The sequence below is a fragment of the Calonectris borealis genome, chromosome 10 (assembly GCF_964195595.1).
Source record: "Calonectris borealis chromosome 10, bCalBor7.hap1.2, whole genome shotgun sequence".
NCBI lineage: Eukaryota > Metazoa > Chordata > Aves > Procellariiformes > Procellariidae > Calonectris > Calonectris borealis.
Window position 1 is genome coordinate 3,184,301 of NC_134321.1, and position 13,708 is coordinate 3,198,008.

General features: G+C 40.6%; 1 protein-coding gene across 1 annotated transcript in view; it reads right to left on the reverse strand.

The window, feature by feature from the left end:
- The window catches only part of LOC142086084 (contactin-4), a 345,243-nt gene that overhangs the window by 302,312 nt on the left and 29,223 nt on the right, over window positions 1–13,708 (reverse strand). Inside the window, exon 2 of the mRNA XM_075158605.1 lies at window positions 2,116–2,160. The gene's annotated coding sequence lies outside the window, so the exon portion shown is untranslated. The remainder of the gene's footprint in view (window positions 1–2,115; window positions 2,161–13,708) is intronic.

Here is a 13,708-nt window from a genome sequence, read left to right on the forward strand (position 1 = left end):
GCTGAAACGTGTGTAAAACCCGAATCTGCAGTCCCCACAAGTGTACTTTTGCCAAGCGTAACAACGTGCGTGACCCCTCACTTTCCTACCTCGGGTGCTGTGCTTAGTTCTTTGAGGGCACAATGCTGGCTCTCGAGGTATGCTGCTAGCCAAGAGCCCCATCAGCGAGGGGCAGATTTCAGACACACAGGGTCTGTACAAGTTCCCTGCTCAGGACATCAGAGGCTTGATTTTTTTTTTTCAGATTGCTATTCTGACCCCCCTCCCCATACACCACAAGAACACAATTCTGGCTTGTGGTCCTGGTATCAGACCTGAACACTACACATTGCATCACTGATCTTTTAAGCGCTTGTATTTGCTAAGTACTTACACTTAGCTTTTTTTAATACCACCTCGCTACAAATGCCACACAAGTTATACCACAGAATTCAGGCATTTAACACAAATTCTGATCACATTCTTGCTAATGAGAAGTGTTTACCAAATAGTTATGTTGTTCTGTAAACAGAAAGCAATTTCCATTCTTCTGTCTGTAGTGGTGTCAGCATTTGCAAGCCATTACTAGTATGCATATAGCTGTCTACTCCAGTCGTTCACACTTGCTATCAAAGTGGCGTTTAAGGATTTGGAATGCAGAACACAAGTCTGCAGCCTAAAAATAATACCCTGAGATTTGATCCTGCACTTCTTATTCAGGCTCAATTAATCAAGGTTGCCTAACTCTTCAGAAGTACTTTTCATCAGCAGATTGAAAACACTTTCCAAATTAAATGGGTATCAGTATCTCCTCCTTACCGTGGGGAACCTGAAAACGAGATTTCACCCAAGAAAGGGCTTTGAGGCTAATTTAGGAATACTGTCCAAAGGGATGAGGAGTCCATTATTCAAAGTTATCTTTTATATTAAAAAATAAGCTTTTCCTTTCAGACCACTAGAAAGTGATATATCAGAAAATTTATCACACAGTCTTTGAAAACCTCACACAACGATGGCTTTGCAAATTTCAGAAGGCCCAAGCTGAGTAAGAATAGTTTACTTGATCTACAGCAGTAATTCAGTTTGCATTGTAAACACCACCCAGAACTGAGGAGAGACTTCAGAATTACTCCAAGGCAAAGATGAATAAAGAAATTAAATATTTTGATCAGAAGGCATCTGTGACCTCTCTGAACAGATAGGGCAATAATGCCTAAAACTAAGAAGGAAGACCACATTTAATTTGTAAATATTTCATTGTAAGCTCTGAAAAGGTTTTGTTCTCCTTCGGAGATAACATAATTCATACTGAAAAGCACGTTGTTCTTTGATAGCAATTTTATCCGTGGAGATTGGCTACATGGAAGCCAAGCTTGGTGGGGCAGTTTTGGGAGAGGGCAAAAGCAACACAGTAGGGATGCAGAGGAAAGCACCGGCAGAAAGCCACAGCCTTCTCCTCTTGACTGGACCAGAGCTGGACGCCCCAAAGAGTGAATTATTTCACGCTTAAATCTATATTTCATACTTGATGCCATTCCAGAAAAAACCCACAAGATAATTTCAGGATATATAGCACAAAACCCACCTCTCAACTAACAACATTGATTCCTTTGGACATTCAATTAAGAAAATTTGAGTTGCAGAAGTGCCACAGGTTGGTTTGGCTAATTCAACTGTAGAGTCAATCATTCAATGATTAATTAAACACCAATTTTAAAAATCTCATGACAAGAAAAATGAAGAGCCAAACCAGAAAAAACAGTATTGATAACAAGATATAAATATCCTTTTGTAAAAGATTCATTCTTTAAGTTACATACATTCTTTTAAACAATGGTACATTTACAAAAACAGTTTTCTCTAGGCAAGCTGTTCCATGTTTTCTATAAACCTTCCATGCAGAATTGCCTAAACGCAATATATACACTCTAAGAATGTAAATGCAGATTTCTGATATATTCTTTTAAAAAAGGTAAACAAAACCCACTCTCAATGTACTGAGAAACTGAAGGGCAGATTCTTTAGTTTAAGGCACAAACAATGCAAAGAAGATTTTGACATTCAATGCAATGATATTAGGAAAGAAGAGAAATTACTATCACCAACAAATCAAAATTAGTATTAAAGAATTGTTACCTTCTCCAGTGCATGATATGTAGACTTCAGTCAAATTTCCAATACCTGAAAGTAGAAATTCATATGGGAAGTCAGTTATACTGATATTTATACTGATATGTTAAGTCATCAAATTCATTCTTGTCCACGTTAACTTATTTTGCAGAGAAAGAGGCTGTCTTCGATTACTTTTAGTCTGCTATTTTCAAAGTACCACTAGAAGAAAGCAGTAAACTGGTCAGGTACTCTATAGATTTTTTCCACCGCTTGATGCAGTTTCCCCCTACCCCTCTGAGGTCTCCCTCTCGGAGCCCCCCGCCACGATGCACCGATCACCGGTCCATTGCTGGCTGCAGACTCTCCACATTACACCGGAGTTCAGGCATTCCGCCCCGGACTACTTGAACCTTATTTTTTCAACTCTGACTTCATTAAGGGCTGAAACTCTTCAGCTGCTAAAGCCTCTCACAGCAAATCCCCATCTTCCCCCACTGCTCTTGGTCTGCCAAAGCGACGTAAATCCCCAGCTTTCCCCCCCCATCATTCAGTGCAACTCTCAGTTGACAAACCAGCCTAAATCCCAAAGAAAGGGCTGAAGCACAGCCGTCTCCTAAGAAGTTCCAGTACAACCATTGGATCATCCAAACTACTCGCTAATCAAATTTTGAAAAGTAGAAAGACAATGCGAAACTGGTTCAAAACGTGTTTTAAATCACATAGTTTCACATGTTCAGTAGCTGGCTATGGGACACACAAAATACATGTGATAGATGCAGAAGATACGTTCATGAAACTAGAATTGGGTGAGCACCATAATGTAGCAAACACGCTAAGAAATATAAGCTTTTTTTGCACTATCAACACATCCCAGATAGGAGAGGCACAAAAAAAGGCTGACATTTTGGCCTGGTCATCCATTTTCTAACTGAAGGCTTGTAGGTTGTATTATAACTCAAGATGAAGTAGTCACCACCAGTCACAAACCCTGCTTCTGTTCAAGTCTGTAATACAGTTGCTGCTGAAGTCCTCACGAATACAAAACGCTTCCACACCACACGCTCTTACCAGCTTTGCTGTGGGAGATTTTGTGCTAAGGAATTTCATCTACAGGCATATCATGGCTTCATCTAACAAATACCTACCACTCGCAAGCAATCAGCAGCTGTCGGTAAGGACTCGGTGTGACGTTTTTCAGCCTGTGCTTCAGAGTTACTCACAAAGCGAAGTTACAGACTGGCTCATCTGTGGTTTTGCACAGCTACTTTGCCACCCAGATTTGCTGGAGGGAAGAGCTCCCTTCCAGTCCCAGCGACCTGATGGGCAGCAGGTGGGATCCGGCACCAGTGCTGAGCACGGGCAAGCTCGTCCGTAGAGGAGCAGGCTTCAGGGAAGGCAGAGCCAGATGGAGCCCCACTGAAGTCAGCACAACGCTGGGTAGAGCGGATAAATATTTGACATTCAGAGCTACGCTAATTAGACATCAAGAAGTAGTGAAGGGTTTCATACCAATCAAAATATTACACTATTTACTGTAACTGTTCAACTTACCACTTCAGTCACAGAAAGTTTAGGAGAACAACTTGCACAAGTTAAGAAATTCTCCAACACTGCTACATATTTTAGACACCTACGAACCCTTCCCTTGCTGCTGAAAACAAAGAAAAAAAAACCTCCAGGGTTTGTTTTTTTTTTTTTTTTTTTTTACTTTGAAAATTCTGATCTTCTCTATACTTGCCTATCCATCTCTAAAGTATCCCTGAACTTATGTGGGCATGTAGGGCAGAGAGCCAAAGCAGAAAAGAGGTTTCTTACAAAACACCTGTCACACAACTTTCAGAAATGCATTTGGTTGGGTTTGTTTTTTTTAAGATCCCTGTCATGCTTGTGTGCATAATTGAGCTAGGGTGGGTTTTTTTGGTACTCATGTGGGAGACTCTGGATCAAATCTTCATTTTTCTCTTCCCCCACAATCCCAGCAAATGCATTTACTACCAAGGCTATTACTGCTTTCTTCTGTTGGAGCTGCTCACACTGGTTAGATATTCACTCAAGCAGGACATCTGATCTCCCATATGCCCATTGAGTGCTTTGGATACCGAGTAGTTTTGGGGTAGAAGGAACAGGTGACAGGTTAAAAAAACCTCTACATTATGACTTCTGTCTACTTCACAGATCAAACCAGTAGCATGTACCTACTCAAATCCTTCAGAAATTTCAGCTTCCAACAACAGAAACGCTTTTGTGGACAATTTCTAGAAACCCTTTTGTGGACAATTTCTAGAAACCCTTTTGTGGACAATTTCTAGAAACCCTTTTGTGGACAATTTCTAGAAACCCTTTTGTGGACAATTTCTAGAAACCCTTTTGTGGACAATTTCTAGAAACCCTTTTGTGGACAATTTCTAGAAACCCTTTTGTGGACAATTTCTAGAAACCCTTTTGTGGACAATTTCTAGAAACCCTTTTGTGGACAATTTCTAGAAACCCTTTTGTGGACAATTTCTAGAAACCCTGCATTGGCAGAGAGGTATTGACTTGAAAACCAGGGAATAGGCAAATTCACAATGTTTTACTTTCAGTACAGTATTTCATCCCACAGTAATTGCAAAAGGCTGAACATTGCTCTTCATAGTCATGTGTTTGAGATGGCGATTAAAGTAATTGTACATTATCCTCACGAGCAGCACTGAACCTGGACTTCCAGGCTTGAAAACCTAAAGCACTTAAATTATATTATCCCCAAACATGCAGCAGTGCCCAAGCAATTTTGCTAAATAATAAAAAACCTCCCATAGGCTGGAGGGTTTGGCCATAGCTTCCAATCAATTCAAATGCACACCTTCATCCCAAGTGAAGAACAGACTGGAACAGGTACTGAGGGAAACAGACAGTGCTCTCTCCCCTAAGTGACACGATGGAAGACAGCACACTACAAACTGAATTTAGCAGCTTCAGTATTTTCTGCATCCCTTGTCAACAGAAGGCTTTGAAAAAACTTCAGAACACAGATATGAAGTCGTCTCCAAAGGAAAAGGCAACAACGCTCTTTTAATGTGGCTCCCCAGTCACCACTCCAGTTGTTCTCAAAGCTACAACATCCAAGAAAGCTAAAAAGAAATTCAGTTTTGCACAACCCTCATTTTATGTAAAGGAACAGCACATACTTCAAGGAAAAAATTCACTTAAGGGTAGAAAATAAAAACAGAAAGGCACCACTTCATTTCACAGAAATACTGTATAATTACACACACAAAAATCTACTTTTCAGGTGGAGGCAGTTCTTTGGGAGCTGGCAACTGGGAGTACTGATGAGAGCCTGAAGAAGTGCTGATCTCTCGTCTGCTGCCAGCAGAAAGCCTTACATTACTCTCCAAGTTTATATTGACACACTAATGCAGACTGAGCTGAAAGAAGCTATCCCACAAAAAGCTGAGGTGCATTTCCCACCTGGAAGTTTATTAGCATAATACGCAAATACTGACATTCCTAATGCATCTTTCCTCAGAGTACTTCCGTGAGGCAAGACTGCAGAGTAAGGGTGATGGTATTTCTCTATGGGAGGAAATCAAGCCTGGTCGATGGCAGGAATGTTACTGATGCATCAGGCTGTAAATCCCCCAAACAAAATTTTCCCTTGGTCACTTCAAACAGGCAACAACTCATCTGCTGACGTTTTTTCATCTTTTTACTGTCCCTAGCTCTATTCTGGGCTTAGGTTTATCGAACTAGCTTACTCTGTCACTGTTTTGTATTGCCTGCCAAACCAATAGACTACTCATTGTCCTATCTTCCAAATTCACTGTTTCTAAGCAAGCTTAAATCAGGAAACTATGAGACTTTGCATCTCTCTGCTTCACTCCAACTGCAAATTAGGCATTCCAGACTGCAGATTTGTCTTTAGCTGATATCCCCAATATACTGTTTAATAGCTTTCCCTGCTTCTGTTTTCTAATACAAACTTGATATCCTTCAAACCTTTCACTTTCTATAAACACAACATTCTTCACTTAAGAAGCTAAAGAAATGGGAGAACCGCAAGCGTGCTAGCCTATTGGCTTATTAATACAGGTTATTAAATAATCAAGTGCTTCTGAAGCTGCTCTTGCTTATTTTCATTTCCAGCAGTCCTATCGGCCTTCATGAAGAAAGATGTTCCCTGCAACTGCTCCTACTGCTGTCCCTATTCCTGCTCTTGGAGGGCATTTCTCAGAGCAAAGCCCATGCCCACCCACCTCTGCCCTAGACCTGGCTCTGCTGCCCTCTCGAAAACAAGGCAAGAGGACACTAACTCTGAAGTATCCCCCAGTTTTACTACCTATATCAACAGAAGAACAGCAAGTGGGCCAGCAAAGAGGGTATCAAGCATCAGCCACATCGCTTCCTTGCTGAGGCACACGCCTTGCACAACAGGAACCCACGCTTTATTCAGCATCATCTACCAGCTGCAGCTGAGGCATGGTGCAGCCCTTCCTCGGTAACATTTGAATCCTTGGCTTGCCTCCTGTTCGTGAATTCAGACCTTGTTATTAACACAATAGATTGATTATGGGAGCTAAACGGAAAAGACAGAGTTTTCTGAAGCTGAAATATAAATCCAGTACGCATTTGTCACAGAAGCATTTCCTGTGCATTTAAACATTGTTTAGTGAGTCAGCCAAAAGCGTTTTGCAAGTGTAATCTATCTCATGGAGGAAAAACTCAAAGCGCCTAATCACCGTCATAGCTCTCCCAGGGCTTCGTAGGTTTAACTTCAAAGTAAAATGCTGTCAAAATAGAGATCCCATATGGTTTATTATAACAAAAAAGTGAAAATGAAATATTTCAAAGTGTTATTTTGAGGTAGCAAAATACCTTGGTCTCATCAAGTGGGGATGAGCATTACACATTTATATTGGATTTTTAGGCTTTACAATACCATTTGTTTGATGTTATTTGCTTCACAAATGAAAAGAACATTGACCTGCATGACTGCATATTGATAATAAAATAATCTTTAGACACCAGAATTCCTTGGAGAGATTGTCAAAGAAATCTCAAAGTGATTCACCAGTGATTCATAAATTGAACCTGTAAGCTACAAAACCCTTAAAATTGTCTTCTATTACTTAAAATGGGCTTCCCTGCTCCATCAGAATAGGCTCAGACGACACTGCTTACTGACTGTACACAGAGAAGCAGCACCTGTTTGAAGGAGATGTTCTTTCAAAGCTGTTTTCCCATGTAGAGTCCACAGATCAGTAAAAAGCCCACAATAACTACAGGAGACTGCATTCAGAGAGGATGATGTGTTTGTCACCTTTCTGCTTTAAATGCAAAGTAATGCAATGCTTTAAATTGTTTTGCATTGTCTGGGAGTGATACTGTAGTCTCTCCAAACTGCTGATTAAGAGATCCTTTGCTCATAGTGCATCAACCCAACCACTTACAAAAGGTTATTTTAACTGCACATGTTGGGCTTTGATGACACAAAGGGAAAATTCAGATACAGTCAGGTTTTTTGCACGTGTTTCTTCATTACCAAGATATAACAACATCTTTGCAGTCCACTACAGCTTGTTTTCCAAGCGACAGAAGGAGATGGGTTGTACCAGCTCCTCACTAAGAAAACAACCACATTTTATTCACCATCACTGTAAGCTGCAGGTTTATAATCTTCTTAATTTTTAATGAGATGTCAAGAGCCCATGTAGTAGCTCTAATGCTGTACAAGAGCCAGGTTTAACTCCCCCTCCGCAAGCAAGAGGGGTTGCATGAGCTCTCCAAACCATCACCAGCCCATGAGCCACTGCTTGCTGGTCACTCTGAAAAGAGCCCACCACAGCTTTACAAAAACAGACGGGATCTTCCAATACTTCTGTATTTCCGCATTTCCTTTGCAAGTTTCTACCTGGCCAAAAGCCTGCCTCAGCTGAAGGACACGGCGCAAAGGGTATTGTTCAATGTCACATCTGAGTGATTCTGTGCGTGAAGGAGCAAGCAGAAGTTAACAGGCTATACCTACCAGGGAAGGGAGGGGACCATTAGTTCCCCTTCATTTCTTGTTCCTATCACTCTGTTATATTAAATCTTCGCTTACTGGGATTGAAGTGCCAGAAGGGAAAGTTATAAGTGATCAGAAATATCTCTAATCACTTGTAACCAATTACAAAACACCAAACAAGAAAGGTCAGTGATAAAAAAATAAATCAGGTACTGAGTAATTAATGTCTACACAACTTGTAATAATTAGCAACTGGGCAGTTAATTTCACATTTCACCATTCAGTTTTTATTTGAGGTGACAATTTAGTGCTTATTTGCAAGCTAAGGTATGTATTCACAGTCCCCCGACTGCTGTAAATGAAGGCCTGAAATATTTACTGCTAGTAAAACATTTTAAACTTTTAGCAAGATTATCTTCTAATACGCAGCACTGAGATTTTTATGACCTTCTGCATTGAGGAATCATCTTCTGCAACCAGATAAAATGGATGTACGCCCACAGTCTATCCTTGCTAGAGCTACAGCTCCATCACCATTAAATTGTTTGTTTTTCTTCTTTTTAATTTGTTCCTTGTCCTTGCAAACCAGAAGACATTTCAGATCGCCCACATACTCCCTCAACACCATGTTCTCCAAAAAACAAGGTCTTTTGCTTTCTAAGTTGGTTTCTTTTAAAAATTGCTGAGTTACATAACTAGGTCACACAGTGCAGCGATACACGAAGTCTGCAGAGGGTTTTGAAGTTAAACACGTCCACACCAACCACAGAACAGACACCCCCTGGTGCTTACCCCCATTCTTTTATATAAAAAAGCAACAGTATGAATAAGATATTTAACTTTATACTGCTCTATTCAACCAACATGGATCAAGGTTGGATGAACAGAAGACGTGACAGTGATACCACCAAAAAAAAAAAAGCCTACCAACATTGGACTAGAGAGTCCCCATTGGCTTTGCAGGTTGGCAACACAAACACCAACCGTGGGGTGTTTGGTGTGGGAAGCAGACTGCCAGGGTGAGCCTGCTCATCTCAAGGGTGCCTCAACATAACAAGTAGCATTTTTTTTTTTTTTAAATTTTTTAACCCATTGCTCTCTGAAGTCTTGGGGAACAAAGGGGTGGACCTGAAGTTTCAACAGCCCATGCACTGTCGTATTTCCATTTATTAATGCTCCGAAAATCAGCGGAGGCATATTAACATGCTGCTCCTGCTCTTGGAGGCTCACTGACAGCCCAGGACGAAGCTAGGAGAGCAAGTGTCTGACTTGAAGAGCAGCACTTGGTGGAAAGGCAGTGGATATCCAGGGAAAGGCCTCAACTTCTACTATCTTGACAAAAACCTCGTTTTTAAAAATGCTGAATTGTAACTAAACAGAACGGTTGCATAACCAATCTTTAAGACAATCAATTTAGCAAGTCATGGATGCCACTAGGGAAAGCTAGAAGCAATACCCACAGAAGCCAGCCTGACCTTACAGCCAGCTAAAAAATGTGTTTATATATAGTATTTTGAGAACAGGAAACCGATACACGAACTGCCAATAGTTTGCAGTCTTAATATTCAGCAGAGAAGTACAAAAAAAAATTTTTTTTTTTTTTTACCTTATTCAGTCTGCTCTAAGCAGTGCACAGCAAGGAAAGCAAGTGTAATAAATTGATAGTATACATGGCAACAGCAAAAGCCTCACGGAAACGTCAAGTGCAGAAGAACGTTATTAGCGACTGGGGTACAATAAATCTCACTTCCCTGGAAACAGCATTCAGGATTTCTTGTTCAGGGCAATTCCATCACTAATCAGAAATCCATGTTATGAAATTATACCTCAGTCAAAGTTTTCTTCCAAAGGATTCATAAGATACCCGAGAATAATGAAGAACTGATAACTAAATGTAATCTTTCATTTTCTAAGATAAGTTCCTTCTAAATTATCAATTTATAGATGAAGCTAATGCATACATCCAAAAAATCTCAGTATTTAGTAGCAGCAGACAGCAAATAAAGGCGAGTACGAGCTAAAAACCTAAGAGCAGAAACAAAACCAGAAAGGCTGGTGGAAGTAACGGAGCAAAAACTTCCTATCTGAAATAAACGGAAGGAGTACGTGCCATGCAAGCGGCAGAGACGAGACTGTCCCCCATCCATGACAACGGAAAGCAGTACACTAAGACAAAAGCCCAGAAAATCCATTTATTTAGTTTAGTGCCATCTATTTGATGCACAAGTTACAGACTTTTTTTTTAAAGGTATAAAAACAGGCAAGTCCTGAACAATAAGACTAAAATACTTTGAAGCAAGAGATCTAAGTGAAGGTCACATACACGTATCAGCTACGACCAGCACACGCTCTAAAAACTAACTGTAAAATCAGAGGAGCTTAATGTACAGTAGCAGACTGCTTCCTCTAGATTTCAACTAATTTTGTAACTGGTTTTCCTAAATCTAAACAGAAACACTAACAGACCACGAGTATTCTTCCTTCCAGCAGGCAGGCTGCCTCTTTCTCTTCCCCTTTAACTTCCCACTGCTGCAGCAACACCCTGCAGAAGAACCAGGCAATATTTTATCAATTTATTCTCTCAGAGTCACTAGGTTATGACTAGGGGGAAAAGAAAAAAAATTATAAAATCTGTTGCAATGTGATCTATCCACATTCAGAAGCACAGGAAGATATTAGTCTGCGTCCTAGTGATACCAAGCCCTTTTCATACAAACACAGTAGAATGAGCTAAGCTACCCAGCCTTGACATCTGTCAAAACAGAACAGGTCTCAAGTAGTAATTTATACAGGTAGCTTTTTTCCCTCTTCTCCTTCCAGTGGTTCAATTATTACTGCAGCATCATGAATAAGTAGTATTATTTTCAACAAAAATTAGAGAAAAAGAAAAGGAAATATAATAAGCATAGGATTTGCCAAAATCCCTTCCTTTTTTTTTTAATATATGTATAAATTACTCTCTTTCCCTTCATTGTATTCTACTGCTGCGAACATATCAGTTCGACAATTTCCCCCTATTTCAGATTCATCAATTTTGCCATCATGTCTTCTCCATTATTAAGTCCTATTCATCTTAATCACGCAATTAGTTTGACTACATTAATAGATGTACAGAATGCCAGAAAAAAACCCATGCAGCTCTTGGTCCTTACGCCTACACCCTGGGTAATCTAAAAGTATTAATGAATTTAGCTATAGAAATTAGTATGTCAGCACTACGCGGCGTCATTGCTGACCTAGTGGAGCACAGTCACGCCTCCAGGCTATGTTTTTACACGCAGATAATTTGCGTTATCATAAGGAGCAGGCCAGGTTTGTTTACGCAGTCAGTGGTCCACGTAGCATCAGCCAAGCACAACATCTCCTTCCATGGGTACTAAAGCTGGTGCAGATGGAAAGAAGGCTGAGAAGTTCTTCAATCGTTTTGGTGACAGTACCATTTTAAACGACAGTGAATATAAAGCCCTGTATTTTTCAACTCTTAGCTGCTCAGTTCTTTTCTGTTCTTCACAACAGGTACTCCTGCCTTGATCCTTTGACACCTGACACTAAAACTCAAGCAAGAGCTAAGGCCAGTAAAAAGAGCACCTTAACGGTGACATGCTTTTCAAAGGCTAATACTCCCAGCAGCTTCATTTTGATGGGGTGACGGTCTCTTAAGCTGATGCAGCCCGCAGGGTAGAGGAAGGAGATCAAAGGAAAGGAGTAGGGCTGGAAGCCACAGACGGACCTGCTCAAGGATCACAAATAACCCCACAAGAGCAGACAAAATCCTGTTCGTGAAGGTCAAAACTGGAACTTGGCAACCATGAATCCCACGAACCAGGATAAAAGACTCTGCCAACCACACCGTATTTCCAACTGCGTAGGCAGAACACCTAGAAGGGCAAACCTGATCCTGAGCACAGTAAAACATCGCTCGATCGCATTTTGATCCCACTGATATTCGGGGGACCCGAGCTGGCTGCAGGAGAGTTACATTACAGTGCTGTCGATAAGGGCAAAGCATCCAGGATCTCAAAAAAAGGAAACTGTGAAAAGAAAAGGATGTTTGGTTCTAAATGCAAACAGCCAAACTTCAAAAATACTTATGGGCTGGGGGGGAGTACAAACTTGCAACTTCTTTCTCACTAAGAAATAGGAGGAAGCTTTGACCCCCTATAGATGAGTGTCCTGGTTTCAGCTGGGATAGAGTTAAATTTCTTCCTATTGCTGTGTTTTGGATTTAGTATGAGGAGAATGTTGATAACACAGTGATATTTTCAGTTGTTGCTAAGTACCCTGCTAGTCAAGGACATTCAGCTTAAGAAAAAAAAAAAAAACAAAGCAAAACAAGCATTGGGAGGGAGCACAGCCAGGACAGCTAGCCCAGCTGGCCAACGGGATATTCCATACCATGTGACGTCATGCTCAGTATATGAAGGGTAGGCGTGATCCAGGAAGTAGCGATCACTACTTGGTTATCAGTCAGCGCGGGTGGTGAGCAATTGCATTGTGCATCACTCATTTTGTATATTCTATCATTATCATTATTATTTTCCCTTTTCTGTTCTATTAAACTGTCTTTATCTCAACCCACAAGTTTTTCTCACTCTTACCCTTCCGATTCTCTCCCCTTCCCACCGGGGGGCGGAGTGAACAAGCAGCTGCATGGGGTTTGGCTGCCTGCCGGGTTAAACGACCACAAGTGGAAACAACACTGCAGCACAGCTGGTGTTAACAGCAAGTGCCCACATTCACACTTGGCCAAGACACCAAGATGGGTGAGCAGAGGTCAAGAGAGACAAAAACCCAGAAGCTTTGGGTGGTTATTTTCTAAACTTGCACACTTACTTTCCATTTCATCAATATGCAGCTGAAACCTTTTAAACGACAGCACCTTCTTCCAACTTGCATCCTGCACCCCAGTACAGCAGTGGTGCAGGAGGCAGCACGGGGGGTCTGCAGCCACAGCACCCCTGGCTCCTGGATGCCACCCAGCTAGCCCAGCTCCTGGCAGCGTATGCTTGGGAAGCCTGAACAGTTTGGAGCAGGATTTGATCTTCTCCCAGCACCTCCACGGCAAAATAGCCAGTCGGTTAATTACATTGTTCCACCAAACATTTATTATTAGTAAAACAGATTTGTTGTGGCTGCCAGGCCACGATTGGTGATATGAAAGTGTTTTGAAAGCCAAAATGAGAGTACCAACTTTCCCATAAAATGGAAAAATCCAAAAATAAGAAGAGATGTTCATATAGATGTCATCTAATATAAAATGTTAATGTTCAAGATATATACAGAAAGTATAAAATTATCTACACATGCATTTAAGTAAATATGTTTCTTCGTAAAAATAATGAGAGCTCTATAAGATGGTATAAATATGTTTTGTACATCTCACAAAAAGGTATAAATATATTGTGTGTATCTTTATATATATATATACACACATGAAACATGCTGAGAAATTTAGCTCTATCAACAAGCACTCACATACTTCAAACTTTCAGAAATTAAAGTTTTAACAAAACTGAAGTTTTGTTCCTTTGTGCATGCATTACAGTTATCTTTTATATAATGTATTTAGCTAAAGCCTTGGGTCAAGTGCAGCTTAGAGGTAAAGAAACAAGTAACAAAACAATTTTGCTACAT